This window comes from Rana temporaria, chromosome 1 (assembly GCF_905171775.1).
Source record: "Rana temporaria chromosome 1, aRanTem1.1, whole genome shotgun sequence".
Lineage (NCBI taxonomy): Eukaryota > Metazoa > Chordata > Amphibia > Anura > Ranidae > Rana > Rana temporaria.
This window is the reverse complement of record NC_053489.1, coordinates 24,780,390-24,791,804: the sequence shown is the minus strand read 5'-3', so window position 1 is coordinate 24,791,804 and position 11,415 is coordinate 24,780,390. Positions and strand designations below refer to the sequence as shown.

The 11,415-nt window shown below is 50.6% G+C and overlaps 1 protein-coding gene across 2 annotated transcripts in view; it reads left to right on the top strand.

Annotated features, from left to right (window-relative positions):
• The first annotated feature begins 8,837 nt into the window (after positions 1–8,837).
• The window catches only part of UNC13B (unc-13 homolog B), a 580,491-nt gene continuing 577,913 nt past the window's right edge, over positions 8,838–11,415 (top strand). For both annotated transcript variants that reach the window (XM_040336017.1, XM_040336018.1), the window contains exon 1: positions 8,838–9,394. The gene's annotated coding sequence lies outside the window, so the exon portion shown is untranslated. The remainder of the gene's footprint in view (positions 9,395–11,415) is intronic.

Here is an 11,415-nt window from a genome sequence, read left to right as displayed (position 1 = left end):
TGACGATGGACCCTTTCATGGATAGGCCGGAAAGGGGTGGGAGAGTAGGTGACAGGATTAGACAAACTAGACTAAGCCGACTGTTTACAGAATTTGCCCTGGTGGATGTATGGAGGGATAGGAACCCTGGGGTCCGAGCCTACTCATGTCACTCGACTAGTTATGCCACTATGTCCCGCATAGACTATGTGATGGTGTCGAAATTGCTCATGCCCAGGGTGGTGGGGGCAGGATTTGCTCCTAGGGCCTTATCGGACCACGCACCTTGCTGGATTCAGCTGTGTATCGCGGGGGATTTCCCCCGGAGTATATGGAGGCTTAATCCATTCTGGTTAACTGCACTGACAGACCACGACAGCATAGAAAGAGAGCTTAATTACTTTTTGGCTGAGGGGCAGGAGGGGGTATTGGTTTCTTCCGGGTGGGATGAATTCAAAAACCAGGCGCGTAGAGTCTTGAATACTAAAATAAATAGACTAAAGGAATCATCAAGGCTGGTAATATGTAAGTCGGAGGAGGTGCTTCAGGATTTGGAAGAGGCATATAACACTCAGCCGTCCTCTGAGAAATTGTCAAAAGTAAAAGTCCAGGCAAGGGTGGTATCTCAACTGCACCTGGAGAAAGCCAAGCAGCGGGTCTTTTTCTGTAAAACACGGATATATGAACATGGGGAGAAGGCAGGGAAAATGCTTGCATACCTGGCACATTTAGAAGATAGACCGCCGGTGGTAGTTTCATTGGCGGGCCCTGATGGCACTGTCATTACGGATCCGCCGAGGGTGGCTGAACAATTTAGGCAGTTTTATGAAGATCTTTACCGCTCACAGAGTCACCATACTACACAAGAGGTGCAGGCTTATCTGCATACGTTGAGATTCCCCAGATTGAGAACAGAACAGACACGGGAGCTGGAGGCCCCTATAACCACTCAAGAAATAGCCACAGCGATCTCGCAACTAGCCAAATCCAAAGCCCCGGGTTTAGATGGCCTGCCCCTAGAATTTTATGCCACATATTCGGAGACTCTTGTCCCTAAGCTGAAGGTACTATTTCAATCCATGTTTGATCAGGGGGAGATCCCATCCTCTATGCAGGAGGCGCAAATCATTGTCTTGCCCAAACCGGGTAAAGACCCACAATACCCGGAATCATATAGACCTATCTCACTACTACCAGTGGATATCAAAATCCTAGCTAAAATTCTATCTTCTAGACTAAATGCAGTGATATTGTCCCTGATACACCCAGATCAGACTGGGTTTATGCCTGGGAAAAATACAGCAATGAATATTAGACGGCTTTTTATGAATATTCAGGCCCAACACGATAATGTAGGTACTCGGGTGGTGGTAGCGTTAGATACAGCTAAGGCATTCGACTCCGTTGAATGGCTATATCTGTGGGAGTGCTTGAAAAATTATGGGATTGGCCCTAAATATATCAGGTGGGTGAAGTTATTGTACCAGACCCCCAGAGCAAGGGTATTCGTAAATGGCTGGCTCTCAGAACAGATTTCACTGGAGAGGGGAACAAGACAAGGATGCCCACTGTCGCCTTTGCTATATGCACTGGCTGCAGAACCATTGGCGATGGCCATTAGGACGAGCCCGGATGTGGTAGGACTGAAGAAGGGGGAGACATGGGACAAAATAGGCCTCTATGCGGATGATACAGTACTGTACCTGGCAGATCAGGGCCCCTCACTACAGGCAGCACTAAATATTATAGAGACAATTGGGAAATACTCGGGGCTTAAAATAAACTGGGATAAATCCCGGATCCTCCCACTAGACCATTTCCCCCCGCAAGAGATAGTACCAGAATTACCTTTAAAAAGAGTAGATGAGATTAAATATCTGGGGGTGAAAGTTACACGAAATCTTAAAGACTATGTCCCTTTAAATGTAGAACCCCTCTTTCATACCATTAAATCTAGAACACAAGCATGGACGAGACTGCCCTTGGGAGTGATGGGTAGGATCAACTTAGTGAAAATGATACTACTACCCAAAATTTTGTATATAATATGGCATGCCCCTTTATATATACAGCAGAAGGTATTTAAGCAGATGGAGGCAATTTTGAACTCTTTTGTATGGGGATCGAGTAGACATAAACTAGCCTGGCATATTCTTAAGAATCCCACGGAGGAGGGGGGATGCGCCTTACCAGACATACAAGACTATTATGTGGCATCCCAACTCTCCCATGTGTTCTTTTATAACACCTCAGAATCGCAGAGGTACAGGGCCCTGGTGTGTAACAAACCTGGCAGTATATTTCACACTCCCATACAGGCAATATTTCGGAAGGGTAAGGGAAGTGGTGGACCATCCAGATTTGAAGCCGAAATACTAAGTCACCACCAGAAAATATGGGACATTACTCTCAAGAAGCAGGGAAGATCTCAGTTCCATTCACATACGCCGCTATGGTGTAATGAATCCCTACCTGAGATGGCCAGGGTACCAGATCCACAGCTATGGGCAGCATATAGGGTGCAGTTTTTATCACAGGTACTAACAGAGACAGGAGTCAAGTCATTTGCAGAACTAAGGGCAGAATTTGCACTTCCCCAACAATTTCAGTTCCGATATTTACAGCTTAGACATGCAGTCAGGAGTCAGGTGGCCAATTTAGCAGTAGACCTACGGCCCATACAGGTGTTAAACTTTATTTTTGGATCGGAGTCAACCAAACTCATATCCAATCTATACTATGCTCTTCGACAAAAGAAGATAGGAGAGGTGTCACGGGTGGCCAAAATACAGTGGGAGCAGGACGTAGGACCCATAGAGGACGAGGACTGGAGTGAAATTTTGGAGGGGGTCAAGTTGGCCTCTCCTAAGCTTTCAGATAGACTGACACAATTGTACATTGTCCACCGAGCGTATCTGACCCCGGGAAGACTGGCTAAGTTTCAACCAACAAGGAACCCCAGGTGTCCCATGTGTGGCTCCAATACGAGCTCTTTCTTCCATCTGATATGGGAATGTACAGATGTGCAGGCGTACTGGCTGCAGGTGACACGCTTCTTACATGACAACATGGGATCCCCGGTGGGCATGGACCCGAAAACTTGCTTATTGGGGCTTTTTCCAGATATGGATACGGATAAATACCAGGCCATATTTACTAATGAGACGTTGTTTATGGCTAGGAAAGTGCTGGCTAAAGTCTGGATGAGAGCAACTGCCCCATCTCTACAGGATTGGAAAAGGGAGGTAAACACCACCCTACCATACAGAAAGTTTATATACATACACCGGGGCAGGCCACAGAAATTCTCCAGTGTATGGGATAGATGGCTAGAAGACGGAGAAACGTGCACAGCATAGGGTAATGAATATGTGGCTTCTTGAGGTTGGAGAGAATGGTAATGGAGGGTGAGAATGGTCCCATATATTCATAAAGACATGAGGTAAGGGTTGCTGCTCGAGGCTAGGAGGGTGGATACGTGGGAGGCGCGGAGCTTAGTGCCTGTTTGGCCAGAATACTTTGTATTTGTATAGACGGGAAAAGATGTGATGACATGCATTTACTGTATAACTGTACAATCTTGATGCATACTGTTGAACGTGTGTATTTTGTGTTTACATCTCAATAAACTTTGATCTTTAATAAAAAAAAAAAAGTGAATCAAGGTGGATATTTGAAATGGGTTCCTTAGTGCCCAATGGGCTCAATGTAGAATTTGATTTGAACTGTTTTATTTCGGATTTCTAATTTTTTAGGGATATTTCAAATCATATTTTAAAGATTATCTGATGGGTCTAGTCTGTTTTTTATTCTTGGGTGTATATATATATTTTTATATTTTTATATTACATCTTGAATGGGTTATACTTATATTTTTATATATACATTTTTTATAAATTTTTGACTTTTTAGGTACCAATATTCATGCCCATATGGTTAGCATGCAGAATAATTATATATGTACAATCATGTAAATTGTTTTTATATAATATCGATATATTTGGTACACCAATATATTGAGGTATTCACCTAAATTAGTGGTGCATATAATTTTATCCACTACACATTTTTATTATTATCATATAGCTACAATTTTGCTTACCCCTTCAAGATGTATCAATGTGTGGAAGATGCATTTAATGTGAATGAAGTACCTCTAAATCACATGAAGAGGGAGATATTATAAGTAAAAAGTAGTAACCACAATGTCAATAGTTCTTTTTTCTCGGGTTTTAAAAGAAATATTTTGTAAGTGAAATTATTTTGCAAAATGTGGTTTAAAAATATGTTTTTTCATTATGTTTGCCTATATGTCATAACCAAACTAGGCAAACAGTAAATATGATGTTTTTAATCCTCTTATTAAAATATTGTTATGTATATGATTGTATATGTAATGGGCATGTTAAAGTTTTTGTGCACAGTGCCTGAGTTGTTTGCCAGCAATGATGTTGATGTCAGCCCCTTCTTGGTTTCACTTCCTGTGAAATTGACACGCAGCGGCTCTGTGCGGCCGTTCTCATAGTCACATGGAGACTCATGACTAAGCCACGTGACGAGTGGCGTAACGCGTGGGGGAGGAGCCTATGTGATGGGAATACATCCTTGTGAGGAGACCATCGCACTGAGCGGCAGCTTCTAACTCTGAGCCTGTGTGGTATCTTGTCCACCCCTCTGGCTTAAACAGTATTGTGCTATGAGGCTTGTCCTCTCTTTTCTTTTTCTTTTACATATCGCAATTGGAATGCTTCTGACTGAATTGCTCAAGAAGGTCTTTGTCTAATGAAAAGCAGTGGGAAGGAGACATCACCTGAGTGGCTTGAGTGCTGCAGATGGGAGTAGTTTATTAACCCATTATGAACTCACTGTTGTGTTATCATTAGACAGAATATTCATTCATGAGTGTTGTTGTTTTCTATATATTTATATTTATAATATTCACTTTATTGAATGCTTATCACTCACCATATTGTATTAATCGGCACTAGTTGATATTAGCGCTATCTTTACCTATTACACAAATCTGAAAGATTGTACACAACAGGAGTCTGTCAACAAGTCACATCTTCCATGTTTCCTTCCTTGTTGGGCCCCAAATTGTAAGTGGAGGTAGGGTGACGTGGGTCGTCATCACATCCTCTATATTTCTTTCCTGGTTGGGCACCAAAATTGTATGGGGAGGTAGGGTGATTGTCACATCTTCCATGTTTCCCTTCTCTTTGGGTGCCAAAATTGAAAGGGGAGGTAGGGTGATCGTCACGTCTTTAGTGTTTCCCTTCTTGTTGGGCGCCAAAATTGTAACGAGAGATAAGGTGATGGGGTCGTCATCACGTCCTCCATGTTTCCCTCCACTTCGGGTGCCAAAATTGTAAGGGGAGGTAGAAAGATGGGGTGGTCATCACCTCCTCCATGTTTCCCTCCTTGTTGGGCCCCAAATTGTAAGGGGAGGTAGGGTGATCGTCACATTCTCCATGTTTCCCTTCTCATTGGGTGCCAAAATTGTAAGGGGAGTTAGGGAGATGGGGTGGTCGTCACATCCTCCAAGTTTCTCTCCTTGTTGAGCACCAAAATTATAAGGGAAGTAGGGTGATGGAGTGGTCATCACGTCCTCCATGTTTCCCTCCTTGTTGGGTGCCAAAATTGTAAGGGGATGTAGGGTGATGGAGTGGATTTCACGTCCTCCATGTTTCCCTCCTTGTTGGGCCCAAAATTGTAAGGGGAAGTAGGGTGACGGGGTCGTCATCGCATACTCTATATATCCTTCCTGGTTGGGCACCAAATTTGTAAGGGAAGTAGGGTGATGAGATGGTCATCACGTCCTCCATATTTCCCTCCTTGTTGAGCGCCAAAATTGTAAGGGGATGTAGGGTGATGAAGTGGTCATCACATCCTCCATGTTTCCCTCCTTGTTGAGCACCAAAATTGTAAGGGAAGTAGGGTGATGAGGTGGCCATCACGTCCTCCATGTTTCCCTCCTTGTCGGGTGCCAGGATTGTAAGGGGAGGTAGGGTGATGGAGTGGTCAGAAACGTATTTTGGGCAACAGGCATCCCGCGATTTTAAAATTGTAAGGGGAGGTAGAGTAATGGGTGGTCACCACATCTTCCATGTTTCCCTCCTTGGTAAGCACCAAAATTGTAAGGAAAGTAGGGTGATGGGATGGTCATCATGTCCTCCATGTTTCCCTCCTTGTTGGGTGCCAAAATTGTAAGGGAAGTAGGGTGATGAATTGGCCATCACATCCTCCATGTTTCCCTCCTTGTCGGGTGCCAGGATTGTAAGGGGATGTAAGGTGATGAGGTGGTCATCACGTCCCCCTTGTTTTCTTCCTTGTTGGGTGCCAAAATTTAAGGGGAAGTAGGGTGATGAGGTGGTCATCACGTCCTCCATGTTTCCCTCCTTGTCGGGTGCCAGGATTGTAAGGGGATGTAGGGTGATGAGGTGGTCATCACTCAGGTCCTCCATGTTTTCCTCCTTGTTGGGCGCCAGAATTGTAAGGGAAGTAGGGTGATGAGGTGGTCATCACGTCCTCCATGTTTCCCTCCTTGTCGGGTGCCAGGATTGTAAGGGGATGTAGGGTGATGAGGTGGTCATCACATCCTCCATGTTTTCCTCCTTGTTGGGCGCCAGAATTGTAATGGGAGGTAGGGTGATGGAGTGGTCAAAAACCTATATTGGGCGACAGGCATCCCGCGATTTTAAAATTGTAAGGGGAGGTAGAGTAATGGGTGGTCGCCACATCTTCCATGTTTCCCTCCTTGGTAAGCACCAAAATTGTAAGGAAAGTAGGGTGATGGGGTGGTCATTGTCTCCTCCATGTTTCCCTCCTTGTTGGGCGCCAGAATTGTAAGGAAAGTAGGGTGATGGGGTGGCCATCGCATCCTCCATGTTTTCCTCCTTGTTGGGCGCCAGAATTGTAAGGAAAGTAGGGTGATGGGGTGGTCATCATGTCCTCCATGTTTCCCTCCTTGTTGGGCGCCAAAATTGTAAGGGAAGTAGGATGATGATGTGGTCATCACGTCCTCCATGTTTCCCTCCTTGTTGGGCGCCAGAATTGTAAGGAAAGTAGGGTGATGGGGTGGTCATCATGTCCTCCATGTTTTCCTCCTTGTTGGGCGCCAGAATTGTAAGGGAAGTAGGGTGATGAGGTGGTCATCACGTCCTCCATGTTTCCCTCCTTGTCGGGTGCCAGGATTGTAAGGGGATGTAGGGTGATGAGGTGGTCATCACATCCTCCATGTTTTCCTCCTTGTTGGGCGCCAGAATTGTAAGGGGAGGTAGGGTGATGGAGTGGTCAGAAACCTATATTGGGCGACAGGCATCCCGCGATTTTAAAATTGTAAGGGGAGGTAGAGTAATGGGTGGTCGTCACGTCTTCCATGTTTCCCTCCTTGTTGTGCGCCAAAATTGTAAGGAAAGTAGGGTGATGGGGTGGTCATCATGTCCTCCATGTTTCCCTCCTTGTTGGGTGCCAAAATTGTAAGGGAAGTAGGATGATGAGGTGGTCGTCACGTCTTCCATGTTTCCCTCCTTGTTGGGCGCCAAAATTGTAAGAGGATGTAGGGTGATTGAGTGGTTGTCACGTCCTCCTTGTTGGGCGCCAGAATTGTAAGGAAAGTAGGGTGATGGGGTGGTCATCATGTCCTCCATGTTTCCCTCCTTGTTGGGTGCCAAAATTGTAAGGGGATGTAGGGTGATGAGGTGGTCATCACGTCCTCCATGTTTTCCACCTTGTTGGGCGCCAGAATTATAAGGGGAGGTAGGGTGATGGAGTGGTCAGAAACGTATTTTGGGCGACAGGCATCCTGCTTTTTTTCAAAGTTGTAAGGGGAGGTAGAGTAATGGGTGATCATCACGTCCTCCATGTTTTCCTCCTTGTTGGGGGCCAGAATTGTAAGGGGATTTAGGGCGATGAGGTGGTCGTCACATCCTCCATTCTTCCCTCCTCATTGGGCAGCAAAAATTGTAAGGAGAGGTAGGGTGATCATCACATCCTCCATGCTTCCCTTCTCGTTGGGTGTCAAAATTGTAAGGGGAGGTAGGGGGATGGAGTGGTCAGGAACTTATTTTGGACGACAGGCATCCCGCGATTTTGTTTGCGCGATTTTTCAGGCGACAATTGCGCTGCAATGGGGGTGCCATTGAAAGTAACAGGATCGCAAGTGCGTTTTGCAGCCATTTGGAATTTGCAGGCAGGATTGCGCCGATTCCGCCCGTGATCGGGAATTGCCTAGGTGTGAACGGAGCCTATCTCCTCTGGCCCTGGTGGTGCAGATCAGCGCCCGTTGCTATGGGAGACAGATCAATGCAAGAGGCTATAGGTCTTAACGGCAGTCTGCTAGAGAAACCTCCGTTACCCTTGGCAACCAATTGTTTTTAAAAACAAGTGTATGAACTCCTGTACTGTTATCTTCATACCCCAATGTGTCCAGTGACCCGAGCTGTGACTATATGTGCCGGTTACAGCATTACACCCCTTCAGTAACTTCCCACCCGGGTGTGAGGCAGGGAGCGCAGACATCTGAGGAAAAGTAGTCCCTCCTCAGGTGAGCGGCGGACTCGTCCAGCTGTTCACCGCACAGGTGTGCTCCGCCCCGCGCAGGGATACGAGGTGTGACCGCTGAATCCCCTCACGACTCAGCTCAAAAACCCCGCCCATTTCCCCAGATAACCACGCCTCTTTCTTTCCTACTGGCTGATGACCCAGCTCCACGTCAATCATCCCTGTCACCTGTGCGGTGTCCGCCCCCTCCAGTCCCTGGCACGGTCCGGACCCCCCCTCTGCCGCTGTGGGATGGGTCGGGCCGTCCCCTGGGGCTACTGGAGGTGAGCTGAACCAAGAGGGGAGGGGAGGGGGGGGGAGTGTGAGGATTCGGGAGAGCGGTGGGAGGAGCCGGGCGCTCCGCTCACTCTTCAGTCTGGTTGTTCTGTGCAGTGTGTGCACCTGCTGGCAGCGCCGGGAGAGGAGCGACACACAGAGAGAGACGGCAACTTCTCCGGGATACTTTACCGGGGACTCCCCTGACCTGCTCCGGACCGGGGACCCCCCTGTAATCCTTCTCCAGACCGGGGACCCCCCCTAGAATCCTTCTCCAGACCGGGGACTCCTCCGTAATTCTTCTCCGGACCGGGGACCGCCTTCTGATCTGCCATGGACTGAGCACCCTCCAGATCCTGCAATACCCCGGGCTCAGCACCCCTCTAATCCTCTTCCAGCATGAGCACCCCTAAAATCCTGCTCTGCTGACACAAGCACCCCTCCAAACCTGCACTACTCGGGACTGAGCACCCCTCCAAACCCTGAACTCATCCGGACCGAGCACCTCTCTGAATTCTGAGTCTCTCCGGACCGAGCACCCCTTCAAAACCTCAACAGCTATGGATTGAGCACCCCTACAAATTCTGCACCATTCCAGGTACTTCCCCCCCCCCCACTTTCCTGCCCGCTGTCACCTGTCCTGTATCCGCACCCCGCCGCTGTCCTGTATCCGCACCCCGCCGCTGTCCTGTATCCGCACCCCGCCGCTGTCCTGTATCCGCACCCCGCCGCTGTCCTGTATCCGCACCCCGCCGCTGTCCTGTATCCGCACCCCGCCGCTGTCCTGTATCCGCACCCCGCCGCTGTCCTGTATCCGCACCCCGCCGCTGCCCTGTATCCGCACCCCGCCGCTGTCCTGTATCCGCACCCCGCCGCTGTCCTGTATCCGCACCCCGCCGCTGTCCTGTATCCGCACCCCGCCGCTGTCCTGTATCCGCACCCCGCCGCTTTCCTGTATCCGCACCCCGCCGCTGTCCTGTATCCGCACCCCGCCGCTGTCCTGTATCCGCACCCCGCCGCTGTCCTGTATCCGCACCCCGCCGCTGTCCTGTATCCGCACCCCGCCGCTGTCCCGTATCCGCACCCCGCCGCTGTCACCTGTCCTGTATCCGCACCCCGCCGCTGTCCTGTATCCGCACCCCGCCGCTGTCCTGTATCCGCACCCCGCCGCTGTCCCGTATCCGCACCCCGCCGCTGTCACCTGTCCTGTATCCGCACCCCGCCGCTGTCACCTGTCCTGTATCCGCACCCCCCACCCCGCCGCTGTCCTGTATCCGCACCCCGCCGCTGTCCTGTATCCGCACCCCGCCGCTGTCCTGTATCCGCACCCCGCCGCTGTCCTGTATCCGCACCCCGCCGCTGTCCTGTATCCGCACCCCGCCGCTGTCCCGTATCCGCACCCCGCCGCTGTCCCGTATCCGCACCCCGCCGCTGTCACCTGTCCTGTATCCGCACCCCGCCGCTGTCCTGTATCCGCACCCCGCCGCTGTCCTGTATCCGCACCCCGCCGCTGTCACCTGTCCTGTATCCGCACCCCCACCCCGCCGCTGTCACCTGTCCTGTATCCGCACCCCGCCGCTGTCCTGTATCCGCACCCCCACCCCGCCGCTGTCACCTGTCCTGTATCCGCACCCCCACCCCGCCGCTGTCACCTGTCCTGTATCCGCACCCCGCCGCTGTCCTGTATCCGCACCCCGCCGCTGTCCTGTATCCGCACCCCGCCGCTGTCCTGTATCCGCACCCCGCCGCTGTCCTGTATCCGCACCCCGCCGCTGTCCTGTATCCGCACCCCGCCGCTGTCCTGTATCCGCACCCCGCCGCTGTCCTGTATCCGCACCCCGCCGCTGTCCTACACCAACCCCCACCAAGTCAAGTCAGTTTTTCTGCACCTCCTGTCACTTGCTAAAAGAAAAAAGGGGGTTCCCCTGGGTGGACTTTTAAGGCACTAATAATAATATTTCAAAATATCCATCCATTGTCCTGTTGTGCTTCCCCCTCTTACCTGTCCTGCATTCCCTGTCACCTGTTGTGTGCGCCCCCCCCAAATCCTGCACTCCTGTCACCTGTCCTGTCCCCCCCGCGGTCACCTGTCCGGTATCTGCACCCCCCCCTGCCACTGTTACCTGTAGTGCACCCCCCCCCTCCTCCTCTGTCCTACACCAACCCCCACCAAGTCAAGTCAGTTGTTATGCACCTCCTGTCACTTGCTTGTCCTGCCACACCCCCAATTACCTAGTATTGTCTGTTATGCTTCCCCTCTTACCTGTCCTGCACCCCCCCTCCCTCCCACCTGTCCTGCACCCCCCCCCTCCCTCCCCTCTTACCTGTCCTGCAACACCCCCTCCCTCCCCTCTTACCTGTCCTGCAACACCCCCTCCCTCCCCTCTTACCTGTCCTGCACCCCCCTCCCTCCTCTCGTACCTGTCCTGCACCCCCCCCCCTCCTCTCGTACCTGTCCTGCACCCCCCTCCCTCCTCTCGTACCTGTCCTGCACCCCCCTCCCTCCTCTCGTACCTGTCCTGCACCCCCCTCCCTCCTCTCGTACCTGTCCTGCACCCCCCTCCCTCCCCTCGTACCTGTCCTGCACCCCCCTCCCTCCTCTCGTACCTGTCCTGCACC